Consider the following 11,931-nt stretch of genomic DNA (forward strand, 5'->3'; position numbering starts at 1 on the left):
ATATTCATGACTAGGGCTTCATCCTAAGCCTAACTAAATTGATTAGTTAGACATAACTATGAATAAAGAAAATAAGAAATACATAGATAGAATAAAGAGAAGAGAAGAACTAGATGGCAGCAAAGTAGTTCCTAGGACAGCTCCAAGCTCTCTTCTCTCTTTGTGGTGAATTTGAATGTGTGTGTGAGAGTAATGGATGAAGTGAATGTGTATTTCTGCCTCTCTATCTCCATCTTGAATGAGTGTGTAGCTCTCTATTTATAGAGTGCAATTTCGTCCTCCCCTTTGGCTAGTGAAGCACACCTCTCTTAGCTGCTCTCAACTACTCCAGCTGCCCATACTTGCCCACTGCTCTAGCTGACATACTTGCCAACTACTCCAGCTGCCACATACATGCTTTGGTATGGTTTCTTTATGGAAAGCTTGACTTTTGTTCATCCTTCTGAGTTCCTGAGCTGATTTGACTACCATGTGTGGCTGCCCATGTGTAGAACATGGCTCTAGGGATGTAGCCACATTAAATGTGATGGTAGCCAACATGACATTTCTGTGAACTCAGTTCAGTCTTTGACATGCTGAGGGCTCCAGATTTATCCAATTGGGCTGAAAGTAGGATATGTTATAATAGACACCCATGGGAACAACTTCTATCAAGGATGTCTCCTCATCCGACCTATGCAAGTTGCTGAAATGAGGCCTGCAAGATGACCTACGAAACTGGACTGACAATGAGTGTGGCTCAAATTGGTTTTGTCTTTAAGCTCATATTCCTCTTATCCCAATCAGTCCTTAACAAGCATGGATTGCATCAAATGTGATCTCTTGCTGTCTTAACCTACAAAACATAAAGAAATAGGTAAGAGACTCGAAATAAAGATAAGCTAAACAAAATTACTAAGCAAAGAAGGCTTGCAAATGTGTGAAATTATGACCTTATCGCTTGGACCTTCAGACAGACCCTATCCCTATATCCGTTAAGCCCAAATACCCAAAGGTGGCACACCTAGGCCCCCCACCGAAGCCCAATCACCTACCAGCTAGGGAAGGTGCAGGTGACGCGGAGAACTGGGGGCATTACTATTCAGAAGACTACGAGTCTTATCACACTGAGGTGTTCGAAGAATATGAACCTTACCCAACCCCTGGCCACCCACACCTCAGGCCTTCAGCACCTAAGCCCCTCCCCTATGCCGACCTGCCATGAGGCTTTCGAGAAGGTTCGCGCTTGGAGAATGAGCAACACCGCAGTCACAGCCCTCTAGGCGGCCACGACCTGGCCCTTCATCAACGCATCCTTAATTACTACAACGAAAGACATCCCACCATTCTGTGACGCTTCTACATCGGGCACGAGCATCCTCTCACCACATACATTCTTTCCAGTCCGCCTGGGTGCAAGGGCTCTCACCGATGAAGGCATGTGCCTCTTCCTTCCACCCCAGGCATGGCCTTGAATTGGTTTACTGGCTGAACCCTCACCATCAACTCATTTGATGTACCAAGCATGCCTTCTGACCATTTCATGATCCAGATCGACCGCTTGTACTCGCCAACGACCTGTACATGCTTCTGCAGGTGAGGACGAGCCACTGAGAGAGCAAGTCCAGCCAGCCAGAATACTCCCGCTGCCCAGAGACTAATGACTCATACGCTTTGGTGCTTAAGAGTGGTCTCCACGAGTCCACTCCTGCACCTCAGTCCACAAGAACCCTTGGAACACATATTGAACTAATGAAGGTGCAGTACCATGCCTAGGCTGAGTACTTCAATCCCAAGCGTGGCCCAGCCACCCCCGCACGTAACACTTTGCCGATCCTCCACCGCTCAGCACTCCACCCTGCCCCATCTCAACATTCTGCCCCCACACCAAGTACCTAGGGTGCCTAGCACCCAAAAAGGAAGGATAGCTATCAGCATACCTTCAGCAATAGCAAGCGTGGCAGACATGGCAACCACCATTAGTCTAGTGGAAGCAACCCTCCCAGGACAAGTGATCTGGTGCCACTCCCCTTCACACCCAAGCCTAGGTTCGAGGTCTTCACCACCCTCAATACCACCTACGAGAATGTCCTGGTGCATGAGGCACCTATCATACCCAAGCCTCCCCCCCGGAGACTAGGTAGCAAGTCTATGCCCAACACTAGTGTTTTCTGTCGCTTTCATCAGCTCGGTGGCCATGATACCGAATCTTGTGTTGCCTTGCGTAACATCATTGAAGGCCTCATCCGTGAGGGCAAGCTAGACAAATATGTGCACCATCTCTCACCCTCTCCACCTAACCCTCACCAACGGCAAATCAACATGATCTCAACCATCAGTGGTGGTCCTACCATGGCTGGAACCTCCAACAACTCCATCAAACATTATGTCCGCTCCATATAGCGCGCTCAGTTCTCAAGATCGAAAGGTGGACGCCTCAAAGACACAAAATTAGGTCGGCTCCCATTACCTTCTACGAGGAAGAGGAGCGTGGTGTCATTCTCCCCCATGATGACCCAATCATTCGCGCTGACATTTCTAACTTCCTGTTACATGATCTTGGTGGACATTGGCAACTCGGTCAGCAGGATGTTTGTTGATGCCTTTAGCTCTCTAGATCTTGTCGCGACTTGCTTGACCAAGCATCATACCCATGGTGAGCTTCCTGATGTTGTCCAACCCATTAGAAGCATCTATCTCCCTATTCTATTGATGCACCTCGCCAGGCAATGGTCACTCCTTCCTCATTGTTGATCACAATGTACTTACAACGTCATCCTTAGGCGCCCGCCATGGCCTAAATAAAGGTTTTCATTTCCACACATATGTTGCTGTTGAAATTCCTACGCCCTACAGACATATCGATGCGCGTGGTGACCAACTTGGCGCCCGGCTACTACGCTCAAGCAAATAAATCTACCAATCGCTAACATATGGGTGAGGCTCCAGAATTCCAGCCCTAAGCCTCGAGCCGGCATCAACGACCAAGACCCTGGAGGAATCATTACCTAGCGGCTGAACTCGTGGAAGACCTTGAACTGGTCACTTCTGATGACATCCTAATCGACAAACCGACGCATCCCACCGAGCGCTTCGCTAATCTCGCTCCTTCCTCCGCTCAACTCAGGTCTTTTCCGGGTCTTACAATGACATGTTTGGCATATCACCGACATCATCTCCCATCGGCTGCATTAATCCCGCTGTATGCATTTACCTAGAGCGGTATGAGGCCATGAGGGCGTAGATGGATAATGAGTGCCATGGATTTATCAAGGAAATGGACTATCCCACTTGGCCGGGTTAATATGGTGATGGTTTGTAACCAAAAAGGTGGCGTAGAATCGCATGGACTACACTAATCTTAATCGGGCCTGCCCAAGGATAGCTTTCACCCCGCATTGACCAGCTGGTGGACGCCACAACTAGCCATGCCCTCCTTAGCTTCATGGATGCTTACTCTGGATACAACCAAATCTTCATGCACCCTGACGACCAAACCCACACCTCCTTCATCACGGATCGTGGTCTATATTGCTATAAGGTGATGCCTTTCGGCCTCAAGAACGCTGGGGCTACTTATCACCGCCTGGTGAACAGCCTCTTCGCCCCACCGATTAGCAACACCACGGAGGTTTATGTTGATGACATGCTAGTCAAGAGTCGAACTGTTGACCAGCACATCCCTAACCTCTCTACCATGTTCACCATCTTGAAGAAGTATAGAATGCAGCTCAACCCCACCAAGTGTGCATCTGTGGCTTTAAAAATTCCTTGATTCATGATCGCCAGAGAGGTATTGAGGCAAATCAAGAGAAGATCCAGGCCATCTTAGACATGACGATCCCTAAGATGGTCAAGGACATTTAGAGCCTTACGGGCAGGTCGAGAGCCTCGACCAGATTCATCTTCAAGGCTATGATCAGCAGCCCCATTCTTCAAAGCACTTAAGGGTAGCAAACGAAGCATTACTTGGACTGCTGAGTGTGACAAGGCCTTCAGCGAGCTCAAGGAGTATATGAGCCGGGCCCCTTTATTGTCAACCCTTGAGCCTGGAGACATCCTCATGATTTATCTCTCCGTCTCGACTATGGCGATTAGCTCTGTGCTCATCCGGCCAAAGGAAAGTGCTGAGCACCCAGTACATTATGTTAGCAAAGCATTACAAGATGGCCTCGCACTGGTAGTCTCAACTAGATGCCTCCGACCATACTTCCAAGCTCACACCATCCATGTCTTAACCAACCAACCGCCAAAGTAAGTGCGGTGCGAGACTTCTTGAGGTTGGTTAAGGGCTATTGAACTTGTGAATTTGATATTCACTCCCGCCTACCTACAAAGGGCCGGTCATAGTTGACTTCATATCATAATTCACGTAACCCTGTGGTTTGGCCACTACCAGATCATAATGAAACCTAATCTTCCTTTGAGCCAGCCTCCACGCCGCCAGTTAGGGCAACTCGACTGACTCCACCCTTGTGGACTTATATGTGAATGGCTCATCCAATGCCCAAGGATGTGGGGCCAGCCTCGTTCTCATCTCCCCAAACAAGGTTGTTCTTGAGTATGCCCTCCGCTTCAAATTCCACACCTCAAACAATGACTCACGGCACTTCTAGCTGCCTTCGCCTCAGCTAAGGAGATGCAAGCAAATTCAAATATTCAACGACTACAACCTGTCCATCAAGTCAACCAAGACTTCACGCTAAAGACATCTCTATGACAGCCTACCAAAGATACCCGCCACTTGCTTGCAACATTCGACGCTCATCTTATAAGCTGGCACCACACTCGAGAACAACCATGTCACAGCATTGGCTAGGCTAGCTCGCCTGGGAACAGGCACAGTCGCAACATCCACGCCGATTTTTTGACCAGCCCAAAGACACAAGCACCACCATCTACCATTGATCACAGCCCCACGTGGATGGACCTCATCATTCAATTTTTTAACTGCACACTACTCGCCGATCCCGCTGAAGCGCTGCCGATTTGTTATCGCCCGCTCGATACTTGATCATCTATGGCGCTTCATATGTTGGCTTCAGCCTCCTTACCTTCGTGCCCGAATTTAGAGGAAGGTAATTATGTCCTTCGAAATTCATGAAGGCATCTGTGGGTAATCACTCAGCGCGCCACTAGCACACAACGCCATTAGGCAAGGATACTCGCCTTCACTTCACACTGATGCCCGTGTCACCCGTATATGTGTTAGCGATTTGCCAACATCTCACAACTTCCCGCTGAACCATTGACAGGCATGGTCAGCCCTTGGCCATTTGCCCAATGGGGACTTGACCTCATTGGACCTATGCCTGAGGGCAAGGGCCAGGTGAAATATGCAGTCGTGGCTGTGGACTATTTCACCAAGTGGGCCGAAGCTGAAGCCTTAGCCACCATCACTGCAGCCTGTATCGAAACTTTTGTTTGGCAAAATATCGTATGTCGCTTCGGCATCCCCAACACCATCGTCATAGACAATGGCCAACAATTTGACAATGCCAAGTTCAAACAATTTTGTTCCAACCTCAAGATACGTCTTTATTTCGCCTCCCCAACCCATCCTCAGTACAATGGCCAGGTTGAAGCTGTGAACAAGATCATCAAAAAAACTCTGAAGACCAAGCTTGACAAAGCAAAGAGTTGCTAGCTAGAGCTACTCCCAAAAGTTCTCTGGTCCTACCGCACCACCTTCTCAGACTCCAACAGAGAAACACGCTTCTTCTTTCCTTTGGTAATCAGCCATGGCACCAAAGTGAGATTGGCAAGCCTACATACCAACCTCCACTTATGAGGCCGAAGCCAATGACGAGCAGCCTAGCCCCAACCTTGACTTTATTGACACCTCGTGACTAATCCAACATGCAAGTCACGCATAACATGCAAGTCGGGTATAAACAACAGACGCTAGTACTATGACTCGGTCAAATCCCGCGGCTTTCAAGATTAGGATTAGGTCATGCGAAGGTTTCCTGGCCACCAAGAACCCTACTAAAGGTACCTTGGGCCCTACTCGAAGGTCCTGAGGTTACCAAAGTCCGCGACCCAATGACATTGCGTGATCCCAAGGGCAAGATCTTGCCACATCCTTGGAACGCTGATCATCTCAAGTACTTCTATAAGTAAACATGCCTAGACCCTAGGACATTATGTTTTCTTATACTTTGGTTTGAGCCATGACTCGCACTTTGCCTTCTGCACCTACTTAATGAAACGCTCGACTCGCTACTTCTCATCAATCACATGATTATCATTTCGATAGCACAACTGATATTAAATGACAACACAAGTCAAATATCATAGCAAATCAAAATAACTATATTACATAACGAAGGCAACGCTTCAAGACTCTGGTGGACGGCATCTGTGGTAGTTGGCTCTGGCTCTGGAGTGGCATCGATGGTAGGACTAGGTGAAGGAGGCTCGCCACTCGTATCAAACTTAATCTACACCGAAGGGTTGAACCTCGCTAACCTCCTCCCAACTCAACCGTGACAGCCACCATCCGATCCATGATGTAGCTCACCTCCTCCAACTCTAAATGACTCCGATCGCTTGGCTCTGTAGCTATCTCTTCGGCCTTCTTCTCGCTCCACTCGACTGAGCAGCAATCCCTCGCCCTCGACCGCTTCACCCTCCACCTCTCTCTAAACGCCGCCTCGCAACAAAGCAGGCGTTCTTCTCTCTGATGGCCTCCTCGGCCTCCTGCCTTGTCCTGGCCATCCCATTGCGCCTATTCAACCTCTCGATTTCCTATCTCGCCTTGGCCATGTTCACGTATATCCGCCATAGGCCTGCAACTCAAAGCATCATCACTCAAAGGCAAACTAGAATGATAAGAACAAATTCATAAAGCAAGACAACTTACATAGGCATGGGTAAGAAACGCCTTTAGGCCCGATCACAGGAAGTGTGGTGTCCTCGCCGAACCCTGGTCACACTTCATGCCTTCCAAGAAGACGCTCACCAAGGAACTTTCACGATGCATGGCAAGGTTCACCTCTTCTTCGCCGACGCAGCCTCAGAGAAGTCCATCTTTCCACCTCGGCATAAACGCTCCTCCATACCAAGGGGAGTCTGGCCGGCGCCTGTGTCAAAGGGAGGAAGCTCCTACTGCTCCCATCACACTTCAGTTGAGCTTCCTTCAAAGACTTCTACTTTCCCAGACATCAGAACTGTGCCTTTATCATCATCTCTAGGACGCTCTAGTCACTTGCCCGCAACCCCTTCCCACCCATCCAGCGCCGAGACTCCTGCCGCTTGCCGATCTTGGCGCCATCCAAGTCCACAACCACCTTAGTGGTTCCCTTTATGATACATGCCACTGCATATCAAAAGCTAAGTTAGTCACAACTACAAAAAGGAAATTAGAAGCCAAACAACAAAGGTGACCCAAGTACTTACTCCCTTACAAAAGGCCGGACTCAAGCAGATTCTTCTAGTTGACTAAGTTTTTACACTCACACTCAGTCTCTGACAACAGTGACCTCACCCTCTCAACCTCGCCTCTTGCTCCTTGGAGATTGGCCCCCACTTCACCAAACCTGCACCAAAGGTTAGATACTACTCAGCCATTTACACTTGCACAAGCAAAAATGGAGAACCCATAGTTCAAACAAGTACGAACACTACAAAACAATAATCAGTCTTAAAGGATGGGGCTAAGGACCTATAGACTGGAAATGGGTTGGAATGTGTCTGGAGACGGTCTTCCCTGGCGGACACTCCCAATCACCATAAGCCGTGCACCACCGCATCTATCCAAGACAGAGAAAGCTTGTGACCAATAAAGTAACCTCTCCTTTGCCTTCAAAATGGCCTGCACTCCAGCCAAAACTTCCTCCGCTGAGATTGAGTAGAGATACATAACCGCCAAATGTCGGCTCCCAACCCAGCCAACCACCAAGCAATGTAAACCCATGTAAGAAGCCAAAGTTAGGATTATACCGCCTTGCATACCCCAGCTTGGCTAACATCATCTGCGACCTACTCCGGATGCAACGGTAGTCCTGCCATGCTAATACATATCCGTAAAAATCATCACCGAACCTCCGAAGGTATTTGACCGCATCACCGCTGTGGGTAACCCAAGCACATAAGCTGGAACACTATAATTTGTCCGAAGCTCAGCCAACTTTACTTCTGTAAGAATATTCCGCCTAGCCAAAGGGACACCAACCCGTATGTCCACCCTATCTGAAGCTGAAGCCATGGCTATACCCGCAGACCTTGATGGTGATGCCTGATTGCTCCAGCCCATCTCTGGTGTATGAGGCAAGGCTAGAACCCGATCAGCCACAGCCTCTAACACTTTGTAATTTCTTTGCATCTCTTTGTACTCAGCCTCCCGAGAATCTACTGAGGGCTCACCTCTCTCACCCTCATGCACTACCATCCTACTTTCTATCATACCTCTACTACACCTCCACCGAACTCTCTTCAACAAATATATTGGCCGGGCTCTTCACTCAAGATCTTCCCACCAAAGGTAGGGGGCCATGACTTTCTTTACTAGAACTTTTAAACATCTACAACATGCAGAAACAAGGAAAAGGAACTAATGCACATGCAAGAAGGATTGAAAACACAAGAACACAAAGAGGAGGGCACACCTACATGCTTTTTAATCTAGAAGCATACATCCAACAAGTTCATACCAATGTTTAAGATGTTCATCATGTTCATACTCATATTCAAGGTGTTCATCCTAGTCTTCAACATGTTCATACAAAAAGGACATTTCAATTCAAATATTCAAGGGAAATGAGGTCTAACCTTATTTGCACCACCACGAATGAGACGCCGGAAATCACCTTGGCCACAACACCACCACGAGGTATTTCTCCGGAAATCTCTTTTTCTCCTTCTCACTTTCTATAAATTTTTCTCATAACTCAAGTGTGATACCTTCGTCACTCCAAGTTTCTATTTATAAAGTCCCAAGGGTACACAAGAAACCCTAGCACCCTTTCACCTTCCCTCCCAAATCCCTTGTACCTGCAACAATTTGAAATTCAAATTCCAGAATTCAAAAAAAAAAAAAACAAAATCGAAAAAGGAGGTTGGGAAGATGAGGGCCTCACAAGTATTTACCTCAACGAAGGCTACCCAGCTCCGGCACGAAATGAGGGCCTTGGTCCCACACGAAAGGGCCCAGCTCCTTCAAGACGTAAAACACCAAGTTGCCAATTTGTGAAGCCAACTACTGAATGCCAAACACCCAAGCCCAAACCCACTTTTGCCGAAACCCAATTGGCAGCTTTACACCGAATATTCCTTCCAACTACACATCGAAGCCCAGCCCTAAGGCAATCGGGTTCTAGCTCGTGACACTTAGTTTTGCTAAAGGTGCTCAAACTACATGCCTTATGCCCTACCGAAAGCCCAGAACCTCTAACCTCCGCAGTGCTCACCACTCAACGACAAAGTGTCGGGAAAATCGAGGGAAGCTCACAAAGCATGACCCTAACCTGCTTGCCAAGGATCCTACAGGCCAGCTCACTCTCATCAATGCTTCAAACCAACAACTCGATCTCCCAAATTAACCCTAGATGTGCTTTACCGATCGCAACAAGCTCCACTCTTGCCGGACTGCTTCTCTTTATCACTTCGCGAGGCCTCACCTAAATAACCTTTGCCAACGACAAGGGCCTAGCCGAAATCGGGACTACAAAACTCACTCACCAAACTTAAATATTCTGCACTCTTGCTTGCCAAAGCGTAGCGCTAGCAAGCCAAGACCTGGCCTAGCTTCAAAATCTTGAGTAGAAAACCTCCAACGAAATTTGCCGAACGGCAGAACCTGGCTACACCTTGAAACGGGATAATTACAACAAACCCGGATGTTCACCCAAACTCACAAGACCATTCTAAGTAATTTAACTTGGAACCAAGTTACCATTCTCCGTGGGATCGACCTCGTATTTACATAAGCTATACTATAGACGGTTCGTGCACTTGTGAGAATTAAAGTTGCTTTTAATAACTCATTTTAGTTGTTAGGAATCGACTCAACAAGTTTTTAGCGCCGTTGCCGGGGAACCGGTAACGATGGTGCTATAGTTAGATTACTTTGATTGTTTTGTTTTTGTTTGTTTCATTTGTTTTTCGCTGGTCTTCTTTTAGTATTCAATTTTGTATTTTGTTGTTATCTCCATTGAAAGTAACCAATTGAGTTCTTGTGTGTGCATGTCCGAACTGACCATGAGCAAAGTTCACCTCGAGCCGCCAAGAACCGCTATTGCTCGCTCCGTTTGAGGAGGAATTATGCTTCTTCGCTACCGACTCTAAAGTTACGAATCTGAAGGTTCAAGCAAGATGGCAGAGATTTCGAACAACAACAATAATGTTGAAGGAGGGGATGCACTTGTTGTCCAACCTCGAAAACCCCTGCGTGAGTTTTCCATTCCCAAAGTCACCGATCAACCTTTGTGCATCGTCTATCCTCAACTCACAGTTGACAGATTTGAGCTTAAAAGTGGTATGATTGATCTACTTCCAACTTATTATGGTAATACCACTGAGGATCCTTACATATTAAGCAATTCTTTGAAATATGTGCTACGATCAAAATTCAAGGCCTTGATGATGAGCAGATTAAGATGAGGCTATTCCCATTCAGTTTAAAAGATAAAGCTAAGTCTTGGTTATACTCTTTGCCTAATGCTTTAATTCATACTTGGAAGAGCTTAATAAGTTTTTACAAATTTTTCCGGCTCAAAACACTAACAAGTTTAGAAAGGAAATCCTTGGTTTCACACAAAAGGAAGGAGAAGCTTTTCATGAATGTTGGGAGAGGTACAAGGAAATGATAAGTTCTGGCCCACACCACAACATAGAGAGTTGGATGCAAATGCAATCTTTCTATGTAGGTTTGCTTGATTCCGAAAGGATGATGGTAGATACAACAAGTGGAGAAGGACTAATGACCAAAACAGCAGATGAGGCTTTTACTCTCTTTGAATCCTTGACTGCTAACTCAACAATGGAGCGTAATAAAGGGAAGAGGAGCTCCTATGAAAGCTATGGTCTCTGAGGTAAGTACTAATAATGAAATTGCTGCAAAACTTGATGTTATGTGTTCTTTGCTTCAACATGTAGTGACTGGCCCTCTAGGAAACAAAGTGGAAGTTCAAGATCAATCTTTTGTAGAGCACATGCTAGAACACAGTTGTTTCAAGCAAGGAATCCCAATAATGATCCTTACTCAAACATGTACAATTTGGGGTGGAGAAATCATCATAATTTCAAGTGGAGCAATAACTCAAATGTGCAACAATCTTAAGGACCTCCCACAGGATTTCAAATACAACAAAGGCAATTCCAGCAAGCTCCCCAACGAGTGCAAGAGCAAAGAGGTGACCAAATGGGAGAATTGCAAGACATGTTCAAGAATTTCATGGGGCAACAAATGCAAACCAATCAAAATCTTCAAAATGCAGTGAACAAGCTAGAAGTGCATGTTGAGCTAATTCTTAACAACTAAAATAAGTTATTAAGAACAGCAACTTTAATTCTAGCAAGTGCACGAATCGTTTATGGTATAGCTTATACAAATACGAGGTCGATCCCACAAAGAATGGTAACTTGGTTCCAAGTTAAATTACTTAGAATGCTAGAAAAACGTCGAACAAAGAAACTGACTAACTAGCTAAAGGCAAGGTCGAATTCAACAATGCCTCTTGCTAATTACTTAAGATGTAGGATAGAATCCTAGCACCACACACGCACTCGAAATGGTTTGTTGTTGAAATGAAAAAAAGAAAGTGAAATGAAAGTGCTCGAAAGTAAACACTGGATAGATTGTGAAACAATAATTGAGAGGTGTTAGAGCCTTGGAATCCACCACTAGTTTTCCTATCCAAGTTAGAATGCATAGAAATTGACTCAAGCTTCATCAACAATAGATTATCGCATACAAGCCTATGGTATCTAGGTGCAGGATGCATGATTTTC

At 46.4% G+C, this 11,931-nt stretch overlaps 1 non-coding gene across 1 annotated transcript; it reads right to left on the minus strand.

Moving 5' to 3' along the window:
- Positions 1-10,705: 10,705 nt before the first annotated feature.
- On the minus strand, positions 10,706-10,812 carry LOC148917716 (small nucleolar RNA R71). The gene has a single exon (XR_016126563.1). It is a non-coding gene; the product is annotated as a small nucleolar RNA R71 (small nucleolar RNA).
- Between the last annotated feature and the right edge of the window lie 1,119 nt (positions 10,813-11,931).

Source organism: Prunus mume, linkage group LG4 (genome assembly GCF_029339155.1).
Source record: "Prunus mume cultivar Tortuosa linkage group LG4, ASM2933915v1, whole genome shotgun sequence".
Lineage (NCBI taxonomy): Eukaryota > Viridiplantae > Streptophyta > Magnoliopsida > Rosales > Rosaceae > Prunus > Prunus mume.